At 40.4% G+C, this 17,252-nt stretch overlaps 1 pseudogene; it reads right to left on the bottom strand.

Moving 5' to 3' along the window:
- Positions 1-16,734, bottom strand: part of LOC100959939 — a 29,309-nt pseudogene extending 12,575 nt beyond the window's left edge.
- Between the last annotated feature and the right edge of the window lie 518 nt (positions 16,735-17,252).

The following is a 17,252-nucleotide window of genomic DNA, read 5'->3' as shown; positions in this document are numbered from 1 at the left end:
GGAGACAATGGGCACCCTTGCCTAGTTCCTGATCTGAGTGGAAATGATTTCAGTTTAACTCCATTCAATACAATGTTGGCTGTAGGTTTGCTGTAGATGGTCTCTATCAGACTAAGGAATGTTCCTTCTATACCAATTTTCTTAAGTGTTCTGATCATAAAGGGATGCTGGATGTTATCGAAAGCTTTTTCTGCATCAATTGTATTTATGACTCCTTTTATAGTAAGCTTGTCACATATACCACATTGATCAATAATCTTAACATTATTCTTATCTTAAACTATAGAAAAGATAGAAAGTCCAGGAAAGTAAGAGAACCATCTTAAGACTAGCCTCAGGCTATTCCTCTATAAAGACCTAAAACAACCCTACATTATCTGACTTCCATTGTCAAAGTTAAGGGTTGGGACAAACAGGGAAGTAAAACTTTTTTTCCTCCATGTATTCAATTAAGTTTCCAAGAAACAGGCTCAATGACTCTGTTTTCTTGTGGTTTCGAAGCCCCCCGCTTTTACAATGGCGTTTTCACTCACATCAACCTTTGAGCCTTGTCTCCAGCACAGATGGGATCTGGCAGGATGACTGACTGGATAGTCAGGGTTCTATGCAGGAGGTTGTTACACCTTGCCTGCAGACCCTGCCATGCTCTTCCAGGTTGCTAAGCCTTGACAAAAACACATGATACTTACGAGTCTTTTTGCTTAGTTTTTGGAATTAAAAGAGCACATTTCATTTAGCTAATTTTATGTGGGAATTCACCCCACATACTCTCACTTCATCACTCTCGGTAGAGTGCCATGGCGTCACAGCTCACAGCAACCTCCAACTCCTGGGCTTAGGTTATTCTCTTGCCTCAGCCTTCTGAGAGGAATTACAGGTGCCTGCCACAATGCCCAGCTATTTTTTGTTGCAGTTTAGTCAGGGCCAGGTTTGAACCTGCCACCCTCAGAATATGGGGCTGGCACCCTACCCACAGACAGAGGTCTTGCTCTTGCTCAGGCTGGTCTCGAACTCCTGAAGTCAAGCAATCCAACTTGACCTCCTTGCTGGGTGCTAGAATTACCGAGTGTTAGGATTAGGCCTGAGCCACTGGGCCTGGCATCTGCTACCTGTTTTTGTGAATAAAGTTTTATTGGGACACAGCCAAGCCCATTTTTTTACTCCCTGCCTGTGGCTGATTTTGAGTTATAACTGCACAGGTGAGTAATTGTGCCAGAAATCCTATGGTCCCTAAAGTCTAAAATATTTACTATCTGGCCCTTTACAGAAAAGTCTGTTGACCTCTGTCTGGGGCGGGGTGGGGGCAAATGAAAAAGTATGAAGTTTATAAGAAAGATAGATGCTCAAACTTGTATGAATAAAGACTAAACAAAAGCTACAGAGAGTTAGAATATGTTCAGGTAGTTTGGAAACAATCATAGTGGGTCAAGCCAGGCCTTCCAAGGGCTCTGCTCAACCCCTGATATACAAGGTCAGACAATTAAGTTCATGAACTCATCCTAGGAAAGTACTATATATCTCATTGTTGAATACGATGGCCATCTTCACAGTACTTTCCCTGGCCATGTGGTGATTGTAGTGATATTCAGCAATGAGGTATGTAGCACTTTTTCTAGGATGAGTTTGCAAACTTAATTGTCCAGCCTCAAATATGGGCAGCTTATCAGGAGCTGCCCCAGCACCATGTCTCCCTGGGAAGAAGCATGGCATTTCACAAGTGTTTGTGTTCTCTAATGTGAAACCTGGAGAGAGTTTTCTAAATAGGATTTTAAATGCTCCAGTCTGTGTGTTTTTGCAATCTGATGCACACATCCATTAGAAGTGCTCCATGGAGCCTCTGGACTGACTATAAAACACTCAGCCACAGACCTCCTTGGTTTTCAAACAGGAGCCCAAGGAAGGGCACAACAGAAACCTGTTTATACAGTTCAGATTTTCTTAGTAACATAAGGCAGACATCAAATGAGTATTAATCACTCATTGTAAGAACTGATTACTGCTGAAACCCAAGGCAGACAGACTCAGCTGCCCCGGACTCTGCTTTCTTACCTTCCCTTCACCAAAAATGAAGAAATATAATAAAGTCATGGAAGAGAGTATTTATTGAGCCCTCTTGTTTTAGACATTGTACTAAGCCCTCAGTATGCTTCATCTTATTCAACCTTCACAATGATACTGTGAAGGGAGTACTACATTCCTTTTCAGAGACGAGGGAGGTGAGGCCTAGCATAGTGTTCCCTAAACCTCAAAAGCTTGTTACAGTACAGATCCCTGGCTTCTGCCTCCCAGAGATTCTGATTCAGCCTGAATCACACATAACAAGAAATCTGGAGATATATTGAGTAAAGATTAGTTCCGTAATAGGACAGTGTCATCACAGGGGTGGGGCCTGAGATTCTGCATTTCTGACAAATTCCATGGTAGTGCTGATGCTCCTGGCCAGGGCCACACTTGGAGTGCACAGGCCTAGTGTTTAAATAAACAACTAAGTCTTGTGATCATTTGTGGCAGGATCTGTTCTCAAACCCAGGTTTGAGCGTGTGACTATTCTTTCAGTCATTTTTGGTAAACTGCCTCCCATGAGCTCCAAAAAGAAGCAAGTGAAAGGTATTTAAACACACACCCAGGAAATCACGTCAAAAACTCAGTGAATGCTACTTTGGAAATGACCCAAATCTTTCTCAACTGGTGTCTTGCATTTTTGGCCATCTTGGGAAGTAATATTTGGATAATATATATTCATGCAGCCACAGAAGTAATTAAATTGGAACTTTGGCCTAGAATAACAGATCTGTTAATCTTCTCAAAATTATTAGTTCTAGGAAGTCTTACCCAAACTAACCTTACCCCCATTTTCTTCTTAATGTTCTTTCAAAACTTGAGAAAGAGGAGATTGCCACATCATCTTGCTCAACAGTTGCAGCTCTATACATCAGTCCTTCTCCCCCATAAAGAACAGAAATTGCTCCACATCCTAATGTCGCCCCTGAGTAAACAATATTCAAGGTCCTATCAGATGTAGAATATCTGGACACTATGGGATAGTGCTAAGAATGTGGGTCTTGCCCTCAAATTTTGAGTTCATATACAAGTAATGCCACTTATACGTATCAAGTGACTGTGCTCAAGTTCCTAAACTAAGTCTGTTCCCTTATCAGTAAAATGGTAGATCTAAATATGTCCATAAAGTCACTGTTATTGAATGTAAATCCACCTAGACATGACATATGGAAAGGCTTCAAAGTGTTAATTATAAATTATGTAATTTAGTCCATACATAAACAATTAGATTGTGTAAGCATATGTGCATATCATATCTTTATATGTTGATATTGGTCAATATATGAGGGAGGTCTGACAATTAAGTTTGCAAACTCATCCTAGAAAAAGTGCCACATATCTCACTGCTGAGTATCACTATGGTCATCTTCAAGGCACTCCCCTGGGAAGCTATGCACAGACACTGGTGCCTAGTCCACTCTGCAAAGCAATTTTGGAACTCTTTTTCTGGAATGGCCATCAAAACTGTCATCAAATTACCCTTAATATGCTGAATGTCATCAAAATACTTTCCTTTCAATATTTCTTTGGGTAAAGACAAAAGTCACTGGGGGATAGATCAGGTGAGTAGGGTGGGTGTTCCAAAACAGCTATTTGTTTAAGGGCTAAAAACTCCCTTGCAGATAGTGCTGGGTGAGCTCTTTGGTTTTGTTCATTGGTGAACTCCTTTGGGACCATTTTTGCACATAACTTTCTCAAGCCAAGATTTTCAGTTAAGATTTTCTTGTTTCTCTATTGAGGTTCACTTGGTCTGCTATGTATCTTGCAGTCAGTTGGTGATTTTGAGGTAAAACTTGATGAATTTTGGAAGTGTTTTCATCAGTTCTGCATGTTACTAGCTGCCCTTACCTCTTTATCAGTGACACTTTCTCTCTCCTCAGAAAAATGCTCAATCCATTTTTACATTGCCATTTTCTTCATGGCATTATCCCCACAGGCTTGGAATAACATGTCCCTGATTTCACTTCCACTCTTGCCAAGTTTAACAAGAAATTTAATATTTGTTTGTTGCTCTAATCCAAGCTGTGACATACTCATGACAGCATAAAAAAACATGCAACAATAATGAACAACACTCAGCAAGACACTGATGCATATTGACACCAAACACAGTTGTGAGACACTGATATAGCAAGGTTATGAAACCTTACCAAGTTGTTTGTACAGTACTGCCACCCTAAGTGCATGGTGGGAAGTTCATGAACTTAATTGTCAGAGCTTTTATTATTAATATGATTAATCTTATTACTATTTATACCATATTGATGTAACATTAATTATATAGCAGTAGAATCATTATTATTAATTTATTAATATAGATTAATATGTGCCATATACAATTATACATAATTATAATATGAGGTAATTATAAATTATTATTTAAGATCTAGAAAATGTGTTGAACAATGCATTTGTGAATTTAGTTCGGTTTAGCCAAAGAAATACACAGTAGCCCTGTATGTTTTAGATAATAAATGTTAGCTGCAGACAAACATGTAGTGAAGAAGTTTCTGGGATAATTAGTCCCTATCCTTTTGCTAAGATTATTTTTATTCCGGCAAAACCTCTTCTTCACTCTTTGTCTATCTATTCTTCTCTGTTCTGAGGCCTTTCCTGAACACACCATTATTTTGGTAAATTGTGCAGAATAATTTATATTCTTTTCTATTTTTTCTCATGTACAATCTATTCCCCCCGGCCAGAATCTGCTCTCCTTGAGAGCAATTATTCATGTCTCACTTGTTTTGTGCCTGTCACATTACTCGATAAGTATTTGAATACAAGCATAAGGAAATACAATAAATTTAAAGGTATTCTTTGAAAAAGAACAGGCTCTAAATTGTGATGCAAACATGTCAAGTTCTTGCAGAATAATCACTAGTCCTGTTTTGCAGAATAACATTGCATTCAAACCAGTGCAAGCACAAAGTATGCTTAGGCTTTATAGCTCTAAAGAGGTTAGACAGAGAATGAGGCCATTTTCCATACTGCCCACAGCAACAACACAATTTGGCACATGCTGGAGACTGATGGTATAAACATTTCTTAATGCCTTAAACCTCTAAAAGAGGCTGTAATCCTAAACTCACCTATCCTTTAATAAAGTTATTATGTTTTGACATTAGGCTAGGCTAGATTAAAATGTCATATGAATTTAAAAGCTGAACTTGGGATATTATAAAGATGGACATTAGGGATGCCGTGCTCTCAAAAGCACAATGAATTTTAGAACTATCCGAAGACAAGGTTTTATATTTTAATACTAGTACATAATTCTCTGTATCTAGAGAATTTTCAACTAACTTGAAAAATTCATGTTGAGACAGGAGACTGGAGCAGCTAGTGGTAACAATTATGTGTTCATGGGAGAAAACGGACACTACCCATTGAGGTTACGTACTCACATTGCTCAGACACAGTTGAATGGGGATCTGCTACCCCTCTTACTACTTTGTCAATAGTCACAGGAGAGTATTCCCCTTTATGTGGCAATTGACAAGGAGGAAAGAGCTTCTCAAACTTTCATGGGCGCACAAAATGTGCACATTTTGACAAAGACATTGTCAAATTGTAGATTCAGATTCAGTAAGTCTGAGAGCCCACATTTCTAACATCCGAGGTATCATTATTTTTCCTATTCTAGGGAAGGCACTTTGAGCAGCAAGGAGGTAGAAGATGCTGAAATAGTTAATGAATTGCTGCATAGACCAACCAGCCCAGATGCAACAAGACAGCCACACTGTTTTAAAGTAGACAGGAGCAAGAACTTTCCAGCAATGAGGATTGCGGAAGGAATCCAGCAGACTTTACAAGCTGTCTTTCGTCAGGAACATCAGATTCACTACCCCAAAGAATACATGTTTCCTTCTAAATCTGCAATGCAGTAATTCCAGAGAACATAACTAGTTAAAAGGACAGCAAGCAGGTGCTCCCACAGGCAGACAGCCCAGTTCTGGCACACAATCATTAGCTGTGACCTGGGGAAAACCAACCTCTCTCCCTTACCTTCAGTTTCCCAAATTAGAAAGCAGAGAAAATACTTTCAGGTTTCTGTGAGGACTAAAGAAAGAAAATTTTTTATGCTTCATTCTATGCACAGAACAATGGCAGCAAGAGTCAACAAACTGAAGAAATCTTTTTAAATTAAGAAACTTATCAGTCAATATTAAATGCTCGCTAAGTGAACACTGTCTGAAGCATTCCTCAGGAACAGAGAATGAGGAAAAGAGAAGAAGGAAGAGGAGGAGGAGGAGACACAATCATAGCTTTCAAGTAAATTCCAGAACATACCTGGAGAGGCAAACACAAACACATGTGGAATGATTTAATATTTCCACAGCAACACGCCAAGACACATCACAAATAGAGTTATATAGCACACATAAGCCATTTGGAGAAAGCAAATGTTTAAAATGATATCATTGGAGGCAGGAACTAAAGGAGTCCCTAGACAAAGTCAGAGCTGTATAACGTTTTTTTTTTTAATGTTTCATTTTTTAGCAGGATATTGACACTAGCTGCTGTCATATGGAAACTATTTTTTAGAAACACCTGGCCGGAGTAATTTGAGGGATTGATTTTTTTAAACGAAGATTTAACATATGACAAAATACAAGGCATGTTTGTGATGTAAGCCTGGTAAGAGATTAGATCACTAAAGATAGATTACCTTAATTTCTATATTATTTATGTTTATGAAGTGAATGGACTTTTTGGGTCATAAGTCACCGTTTATTAAGAACTCAAAGACATTTTTGTAAGGCTCATGATAATCAGAAACCTCTCTGATTTGATATTCTTCTCATAAAAACAACTGCAAAAGAAAAAGAAAAGTTTATTACTTTCATTAAATTTCTTCACTAGTTTGTGTTTAAATGTGAACATTTTTCTGGCCTCATAGGGCCGTGGTCCCTAACATTTTAGGCACCAGGAACTGGTTTCATGGAAGACAATTTTTCCATGGACCTAGGGGCAAGGGGATCTGATAGGAGACAGAGGTTGGGCGGTGATGAAAGGGATGGGAACACTCACTTGCCCCTGGCTCACCTCCTACCATGTGGCCTGGTTCCTAACAGGCCTCAGACTGGTACTGGTCAGCAGCCCAGGGAATGGGGACTGTAACCATAGATCACTCTCCCTGCTTCCAACAATGAGACAGAACATGGCTCTGGAAGAGGATGGAAATGGGAGTCTTTGAGGAATGAGCCCTGGAGATGTGATTGCTCTAGTTGCTATTCCTGAACCTGCAGGTACATCTGATCATTCTTATCTGTAGAAAACAGCACGGAAGGAATCACATTTACAGATGATTGTCAGTTTGTTTCTATCTACATAGCTATTTCAGATAAGGTTTTCAGACAAGTGGTTTAGAGTCAGAAAACATTAAATTTTATCTTAAAATAGTTATTTCCACTACCTCTTCTTTCTCTTTCTGTGTTTAGTTTCTCTCCTTTCTTTTCCTTCTTTATTTGGCAATTGCCTGTAGCTTCACCTGGATGTTCAACAGGCCCTGCAGACTCAGTTAAGCTCAGCCAACATGTAGGGATGGGGCTGGCGCAGACACTGAGATGTAGACCTCCCCACAAAGAGCCTACTTTTTGCTACATAAAAGGCAGACACAAACTTAGGTCATTTCAAAACAACATGGCAATGCCAAGTCAGTGTTACACCCAGGGTGCTGTGGGAAGTGCCCGTCTTGGAAGTTTAGGAGGATGGAGTTTAGTAGAGGAGGAAAGAGCATCTGAGTTTGGTACTGAACAAGAAGTAATTATAATTGCAATCATCTTTGTAGCTCTTATTCTGCATGCCTTAGTTTTCTCATTTGTACAATGAAGGTAATACTCATCATCATCCTTTAGGTTGTGGAAAGGTACAAAACTTAGGAACCAATGCCTGGCTCACAGAGTTGAGGTGACTGACTGAGTCCTGCAGGAGTGAGTGGTGGAACCTCAAGTCCATCCCATTCTGCCAGGGGAAGGTGGGGAGAGCTGAGGAAGGAAGGGCGTGGCAGGTGGGAGGAGGAATGTAGCAAAGGCATAGACGGGGAAATGGCACCATAGTGCCAGAAACAGAGTCCTGACTTTAACATTTGAGTGTAAAGTCCAAGGCAGAGGGTTCTGGGGCCAGGCTGGGACACAGGGGGACCCACACTCATGCTAAGAAGCTTGACTTATCTCTGTCTATCATTAATTATCTTCTTTAATTATCATGTGGGGGGTGGGAAGTGTGAGGGGAGGGGTATATCTCTAGTTTTGAGAGATCACCCTTGCAGTGGCAAGAAGGATGAATTTGTGGGCAGAAAAGCTGAAGGTGGCATGACCAGTCAGACTGAGATTGGGCTGAATCTGAGCTAAGTGCACTAACTAGGGCAGGGGAGCTGAGACGGGAGGACAGGGCGAGATTTGAGAGGTGTGGAGGCTGACCGGCAGGACTCAGCAACTGTGGTGGCAGCTCTGGAGCCGGCCCCCAATGACACCTGCCTCTTTGTACCAATCCTCTGTGTCATTTCCTCTCATACTACTATAACAAGAGTTGTCTGTGTGACCAGCAGCATATGGAAGAAATGGTGACAGGTCATATCCAAGATTAGGTTACACAAGTCTGTGCCTCCATCTTGAGCTGTTTCTCCTGGGTCATTTGCTCTGGGGGACACCAGCTGCCATGCTAGGAGCTGCCACAAGGAAAATGCCATGTGGCAGTCTCCAGCCAACAACACAGTGAGCCAGGAAGTGGATTCTCCAGCTCTCCTTGAGCCTGGAGATGGCTGCATCTCCAGGGGACAGCTCAACACAGCCTCAACCTTGACTGCATCTTAGTTGTAAAACTATAAAAGAGGCTGAGCGAAGTACACACGCCTGTAATCCTGTCACTCTGGGGGGCCTGATGCAGGTGGATTGCTTGAGCTCAGGAGTTTCAGATCAGCCTGAGCAAGAGCCAGACTCTGTGTCTACTAAAAATAGAAAAAAAAAATTAGTAAGGTATGGTGGCATCCACCTGTTATGGTCCCTGCTACTCTGGAGGCTGAGGCAAGAGGATCCCCTTGAGCCCAGGAGTCTGAGGTTGCTGTGAGCTATGATGTGCCATGGCACTATAGCCTGGGATAACGGAGTAAAGCTCTGTCTCAAAGACAAAAAAACAAAACAAGCAAACAAAACTATAAAAGACCCTGACCCAGAATCACTCTGATCAGTTAGGACTGGATTCCTGACCATCAGAGATTTGGTGAGATAATGAGGGGTCACAGTTTCATGCTGCTAAGTCTCAGGGTAATTTGTAATGCAGCGATAGATAGCTAATACAGTAATATATATATGTATATATATTCATTTATTTTACTAATACAGTAATTTAAGGAATTGTGGATCATAGGAGATGTGCAGCAATGTCAGGCTTGGATGGCTACATGTGCAGAATATCAGCTCCTGGACCAGGACCCTGTCTCGATCTGGACCCAGGCTCCCCTGCTGATGGGCCCCTCCTCTTCCCAACTTTGCCATCCTGCTCAGGGCACCACGGTTCTCCCACTAAACTGGACTTGAAACCACAGAGCCACCAATGTCTATTACAAAAGTGATGTCAAGTTCTGCTGGTGACACTTCCAGATGGCTTCTGCTTCTGTCTCTCCTATTTGCCATCACGCCAGCTGTACTTTCCTACCTCATTATATCTTATCATATCTTAGCTGTAAAATTGCAAAGGCTTCTTTAATTTATCTCCTTGCCCTCTGTTTCTTTTTGTTTTATACTGATAAAAGTTAATCTTCCTAAAGCACCATCTTCCACTGCCTTGTCAAATAAACTCCAGCTCCCTTACGCTTACATTCAAATCTCCCCATTCTTTTCCCCAATCTGTCAGCTCAGCCGGATCCCCTGCCTGTCCCCACACCTGCCTGACACCTTATTCTAATATTAGCAATTGACCAAACCTTTGCTTGTATCCTGCCTCTTACAATGCTCTTTTCCCTTTTGATAAAACTTAGAGTTCTCTGTCATAGCCCAATTTGAAATTTATCTCTTTCATGTAAACTTTCTGTATCTAAACAACTAAATGCGACTTAACCTTCCTTTGTGCTATCCCAGGACTTTTACACTTCTCTTGTGGCATGCATACTACTTGCATATGTGTGTTCTTGCCATTTCTCTCTTAATAGTTTTCAAACTCTTCTAGGTGGTGGCTACATCTTATTCATCTTTGCCTAGCATATAAAAGATTGCTTAAGCTGGGTGCAGTGTCACACACCTGTAGTCCTAGCTACTCAGGAAGCTGAGGCGGGAGGATCACACAAGCCCAGGGGTTTGAGTCCAGCCTGGACAATAAGATAGCAAGACTCTATTTTCAAGAAAGACCCAAGAAAAATAAAACAAAGTGTTCAGTACATCTTTGCAGAATAAATTTTCTTTCATGGTGGAGACCCCCTAGACTAAGTCAATTTATGATGATCTGCAATGTTATTTCTCATCTCCTCTTTAGTCAAAATTTTATTATCCAGCTACATAAACTATGTGAATGCAATAATCAAATGAATGCAATTTACTGTACTGCATCAAACTCAGTGCCATAGTAATCTCTGTCAAACAGAAAGAAACATAAAAGAAATTTAATATATACTGGTCTAGAAAAATCAAATCATTGCTGCAGAGGATAAAATAGTTTTTAACTACGCAAAGTTACCATTTATAGACTGCTTCCTATGTACCTGGCATGTGCCAGTGCTACATAATTCACATAAATGTCATATTCAATTCTCACAAGAAACAAAGGACACCAGGATTTATTTTCATTTTCATCTTATGGATGGAGAAATGGAAGTAGTAAAGTTGAGTAACTTGCTAAAAATTGCACAGCTAGGAAGAAGTACGGCTGGAATTTGTTTTGTTCTGGGATCTTGCTCTGTCACCCAGGCTGGAGTGCAGTGGTGCCATCACAGGTCACTGCAACCTTGAACTCTTGGGCTCAAGTGATCTTCCCACCTTGGCTACCCATACCACTAGAGCCATGATGCCCGGCCTATAGCCGGGATGTGAACTAAGGATTTATGCTTCTCCACTGCTATGGCGCTGCACTTAGTTGCATGAATATTTGCTCTGAGAAGAGGTTGCATGCTTCTGATTTATCTTTCAAGAACATTTTCCCTAATCAGAGACTAGATCCACAAAAGGAGAGCTGGGTTTATGTTCTCTTGAGATTGCTGGATATACAAGGATGGTCTTCATCAGTGGCTGTCATGAGCAATCTACACGTGACTACCTTAATGTACTTCTCCCAGCACAAACTCTGTCTTCTTTCCTATTTCTCTCACACAAACCAGTTCAGAGAATAATGCAGCTTGCCACAAGCCTGAATGTTGGTGTAAGAGCACATCTGGAAAAATCCAATGTGGGGATACTTTGTCTTATTTTCTTGTACTTAAGAGGCCTGAATGTGAACATGATGGAGGAGATGGAGATAAGTAGGGTTCTCTTCCCAGTCCACACCTCCAGCAAGCTGTTTAATCAATTAAGGAAATGACAATGCCTTTTCCTTCACTGTACCTTCCAGCACAGTGCCTGGTAGAAAGCACTCAACAACTACCAGACTGAACCTCAGGGTTCCGTTTACTTGAACTTCACTTTTTGGTGATGGCAGAATTCATTATTAGTGCTGTTCAATGTGGTAGCCTCTAGTGTCAGGTGACTGCTGAGTACTTGAATAGGCTCTTTATTCTTTAAGAATAAAGAACTTATTCTTAAATTTTATTTAAATTTAATCAATTTAAGTTTGAATACACTCATGTGGCTAGTGGCTACTGTATTAGACAGCACAGTTCTAATCTATAAAATCAGGAATGTAATTCCCAATCTATTTGTCTTACGGTGTGTGGTGAGGAATAAATGAAATGATGGACATAAAAGATAAGTTTCATGTGATGAAATCAGAAGACATGGTTTAAATCCCAGCTCCATTACCTCCTGTCCCTGTAGCCTTTGCTAGCTTTACTTAGCTTCCCTGAGCCTCAGTTTCCTCATCTGAAAAATGGGTTTATGGATAACAATCTCTTGCAGGTAGCCAAGTAGATTAAATAAGATAATAGATATAAACTGCTTAGCATATCATTTGGTACAAAGTAAGCTGTCAACAAATAAATATTTTTTGTTTAAATTAAGAGTGTTCTGGAATCCATAGCACCAGATAAGAGCATGATATGATGATTACCAGATAATGACATGACCCAGGACTGCTCCCCTGAATTTTACCTTCTACTCTGGAAGGAACATGCCTATACTGGCTTCTCCCTTCTTACAGCCACCTTGTGGGGTCATTATTAGACAGCTCATAATTATCTGCCACTTCTGATGAATCTCCAAAAGAATCTGCAGCTCCTGGAACTTGCATGTCTCCTCTAGAGTGATATATATGCTGTTCGTGTCCCATGGAGGAGTCAAGATGAAGTCTGCTGTTCAGGACACCTCTGCTTGTCCCCTGACACTGGGTTAGCTTTCCTGGGAAACTGCAGTGGAGACAAACTTTGTCTGGACACTCAGTGGCTGTTCTGGCTTCTTACAGCAGCATATATCCTCAATTGTTTCTCTCCATGTTGGCTGCTCATCCCCTTTTCTGTTTATCCCCTCAGGAGCCTACATTCTGAAAGTGGAACATGGGGCTTAGAGAGAGAAAAAGCAGATGTTTCTGGGAACATCATTGCCACAGGCACCAGCTATGTTTGTGGTGCTGTTATGGATATGGCTCCAAGATGGCATGAGCATCTAGCTGTCAAGGACAGTGTGCTGGCTGTAGTTACTGAAGCTGCCACCAGCAATTTATAGTTCCCAGCCAGCCACCAGCCTGGGACATTTCAAATCGTTCAAAAGAAGTACCTCCTTCCTCCAGCCTGATGTCAGAACAAGTGAGCTACTCACAGTGCCTGAAATATATCCCAGTTGTTATTGCTCCTCTGCTCCTAACCTGACACCATCGCACAGATTTATTCTGCTGAGGGGGCAGGCTCACAGACTTCGCTCAGTCCTTCTACAAATATTTAATAGTTACCAGGGGGCAGTGTGAGGGCAGGTACCAAGTGCTGTAGTGAGCCTGGAAGTCAGTGCCCTGGCATCTTATTATATATTGACTTGTTTACTTACAGTCTTCCCCTGCTAACAGAATGTGAGCTCCAGGAGTACAGGGGTTTTGTCTAATTGTTCATCACTGTAACCCCAAAGCATGGCACAGAGATACTTCTTAAAATAATACCTGTTGAATATGAGTGAAGGCCCCCTCTTTCCTCATTGATAAATCTTTTAAACAAAGCATGTACTCAGAAAGCTCATCTACACATCTGCCTCCAAAAGAACCAGATGTATTGATGTGGCAACACGATGACTCACTGATTCAATGATGCTTGATGATCTTCCTTCCCTCCCTCCTTCTGTCCCTCCCTCATTCCTTTCTTCCCTTCTTCTTTTCCTTTCATCCCTTCCTCCTTCCCTTCCTTTCTTCCCTCCTTGCTCCCTTTTTCATTCATCTAATATTTACTGAACACCTATGAGTAACAAGGCATTAGGCACTGTATGTCAATAACACAGAATCCTAAACACATTTGTCTGTGCTTATTCAGTGTATTTGGAAAAAAAAAAAACCAAAAAACAACCAGGGAACTCTCTACTGGATGAGTGATAAGGGTTCATTGGTGCTTAGAGAATTTGTTGAAAGATAGGATTCAAACTAGAGATACAAATTGAACTTTAGTAGGCAGTTTATAGCCATGTCCTGAAAATCAACTGAGGGAAAAAATGTAAAGTAGAAGGGAAGATAAAATCTTACTCTGATATTTTCATGGTAGGAGTATATCCTGGCCTAAGCCCCAGGTTCCAGATACACAACACAAATCCATTGTATAGAAAAGACAAACTAAGTTCTTTTTTAAAAAAAATTATTTTTAATTATTATGGATGCATAATAGTTGTACATATTTATGGTGTACATGTGATGTTTTGATATAGGAATATAATGCATAATGATCAAATTGGGATAACTGGGGTATCTATCACCTCAAGCATTTGTTATTTCTTTGTGTTGGGAACATTCTATTACTATGCTTTTAGTTATTTTAAAATACACAATAATTTTTTTTTTTTTTTTGAGACAGAGTCTCACTATGTTGCCCTTGGTAGAGTGCTGTGGCATCACAGCCCACAGCAACCTCAAACTCTTGGGCTTAAGCAAGATTCTCTTGCCTCAGCCTCCCAAGTAGATGGCACTACAGGCACCTGCCACAAGGCCCAGCTATTTTTGTTGTTGTTGTTGCAGTTGTCATTGCTGTTTGGCAGGCCCCGGGCTGCAACTGAATCTACCACTACGCTACAGGTGCCTAGCCCACAGTAAATTATTAACTGTAGTCATCCTATTTTGCTACCAAATATCAGGTCTTATTCATTCTATCTAACTAACTGTATTTTTGTACCCATTAACAGTCCCTTTTTTTATCTCCTTCCTTCACCACTACCCTTTCCATACTCTAGTAATCTGATAACCATCATTCTATCCTATGTTTCCATGAGTTCAATTAACTGAGCATATGAGTGAGAACACGAGACATTCGTCTTTCTGTGCTTGGCTTATTCCACTTCATGTAATGTCCTCCAGCACTATCCATGTTGCAAATGACAGGATTTCATTCTTTTTCCTGGCTAAGAGATATTCCATTATATATATGGATCACATTTTCTTTATCCTTTTATCTGCTGATGGACAATAAGGTTGATTTCATATCTTGGCTATTGCAAATTGTGCTGTAATAAACATGGGAGTGCAAATATCCCTTTGATATGCCAATTTGTTTTCTTTTGGAATTATAGTGGAATTACTGGGTCCATGTTCCAGCATTCTTTATTGCCTATGAAAAGACAAAATTGTTCTTGCACATGAAGAACAATAATGTTAGCTGCCAAGCTAAGTAGTTTGGTGTCTGGGGTGATCAAGATAGAGAGTATATTGGTTTAAAGCAGCCAACTACAGCTTATGCACCAAGTCTGGCCCACAACCTATTTTTGTAAATAAAGTTTTACTAGAAAGTGGGTATGTTCATTTGCTTATAAGCTATCTAGGGCTGCTTTCATGACACAACAGTAGAGTAGTTGTGACAGAGATAGTATGACTTATACAACCAAAAACATTTACTATCTGACAATTTACAGAAGAAGTTTGCTGACCCTTGGTCTAAAGGAAAGATGCTCCAATGCCAAACGAGATCCTTTAAAAGAAAACAGTCCTCCTATTGATCTTTATACACCTGCTTTCCCTATCAATGAAAAGCAGCCAACAGTTCATATCATTACATCACCAGTCCCAATATGTTATTGTTCTCTGCAATTCTTTCTGCAATATGGCCACTAAGTTAATGATCTGAGATAATTTTTCCATAAATGAAATAGTTGAATGATCAAAGTATTTTCTTTCTGGGCTTCCCAGTACATTGCCCTTTTGCTCTCTCCTGCTGGAGCTGTATAAAACAATCATATCAACTCATGTTTATCCTGAGGCTTGACTTGGCATATGGCAGCCTTGTAACTGAAGATTTCTTCACCTGTGTTTGCTTTGTGGTTACAGGTCTCAAAATGCCCATAAACTTGATTAAACTTGTCCCTTCTGTGCCTTCTCATTTCACATGCAGATTGTTTGTGATTCCTGAGTTACATAATTCTAGGTTTCTCAATAAAGAAACCAGTGGGTGGGATGCCTTTTTGTTTTTAGAGTTACCTCCCTGTGTAAAAATTTGAAGCCAGGTGTCTCTCACGAAATTCAATAGACCCAAACATTCAGACTGCCTATGCCTTCCCTAAAACCCAGCCCTGATCTGAAAAAAAATGTAAAATAAATATTTTCAAAGACAGGCCAAAGCTTTTGAGCATTCTGTCTTCTGTTCCTGCAATGCAAGAAAAACAGGGTTCTCTTCACTGCTTCCATGATGAAGCCTTGCTGGAAAGATAATAATTTAAACAGCAGTTTCCAGACACACATTTCATATAATCCTCACAGTCCAATTGACTCATTTTCCCTCCTTTACAAAATAGTGCTCTAGACACTCGGGGAGTTCCAGTCACTTACCTAAGGACACATAGCTATTGAGGAAGAGAGGCACCATTCAAAGCCCTTCTCTTTCCACTTCCCAATGAAAATATGGGAATTGTGATCAATTTCTAGAGAAGTAGCTGATTACTCTGCCTTTCTTATAGTCAGAAATATTCAGAGTCCTATTACTATTGGTAGACAGTAATAATAATCTTATTACTTAAACATAATCTTAATGAGCATGCAATGAACAATTATTTTTGTTGTCATTTCAAAAGGAGATGGCAAGCATTTATAAAGTCGTAGTGGAATATGGAAGAAAAAAATAAATTAGGTCCAATTTTCACTTGGAGAAGCACTGTAAAGGAAGAAGCCAAATCTGGGTGACAAGGCAAGGTGTGGTTAAAGCCAGCTTTAAGAACGCAAACTTTTTTTAAGATCTGGGAGGTTCATTAAAAAATAATGGATGTCCTCTAAAGGTTGGTGAGCATTTCTCTATCATGTAAAGTCCCTCCTGTCAGGCTGCCCCCTTTCTTTTCCTTCTTCTTTCTCTCATCCATTCACACATTTATTGGAAGCCAGGCTTTATGGAATGTAAGGACAATGTGGTGCGTATCTTACCTCCGGCATCTTGAGTTTAGGGCTTCCATGATAAAGCCTTCCTCTTCATATTCCTGCTGTTGAGGAAAAAGAATGAAGGACACAAGTGAAAATGCTGGTCTCAAACTCCTGAACTCAAGCAATCCACCTGCATCAGCTTCCCAGAGTGCTGGGAGAATAGGCGGGACCGGCCTCACAGCTCTTTTTTATTTCCCAAGCTCCCCGAACTACAACTCCAAGTTCAGCTCCTTTGATCTATAGGGGTATAGAAGGGAGAGGTGGGGGAAAGGCTGGCTTATTTCAGCTTTCCAAGCAAGCCAAAGACAAGGAGAAAACAGACAAAAATTATTGCTGTAGTGAGTCAAACGCACACTCTCCCTTCTAAGGATTGATCTTCATTTATGGATCCTGAGGAGACTGGGATAGGTGGAGATGCTATCATGACAATCTAGGATTTCATTAATAACTGAGACTATTTCATTAATCCATTCTTTAAAATCTTTAAAGATTTATATTGTTTTTTAAAAAATCACCCATGCCCATGGAAT

The sequence above is a fragment of the Otolemur garnettii genome, unplaced genomic scaffold, assembly GCF_000181295.1.
Source record: "Otolemur garnettii isolate 467f Iridium unplaced genomic scaffold, OtoGar3 scaffold00015, whole genome shotgun sequence".
Classification (NCBI taxonomy): Eukaryota; Metazoa; Chordata; class Mammalia; order Primates; family Galagidae; genus Otolemur; species Otolemur garnettii.
Note: the sequence above shows the minus strand (reverse complement) of the source record. Positions and strands in the feature narration are given on the sequence as shown.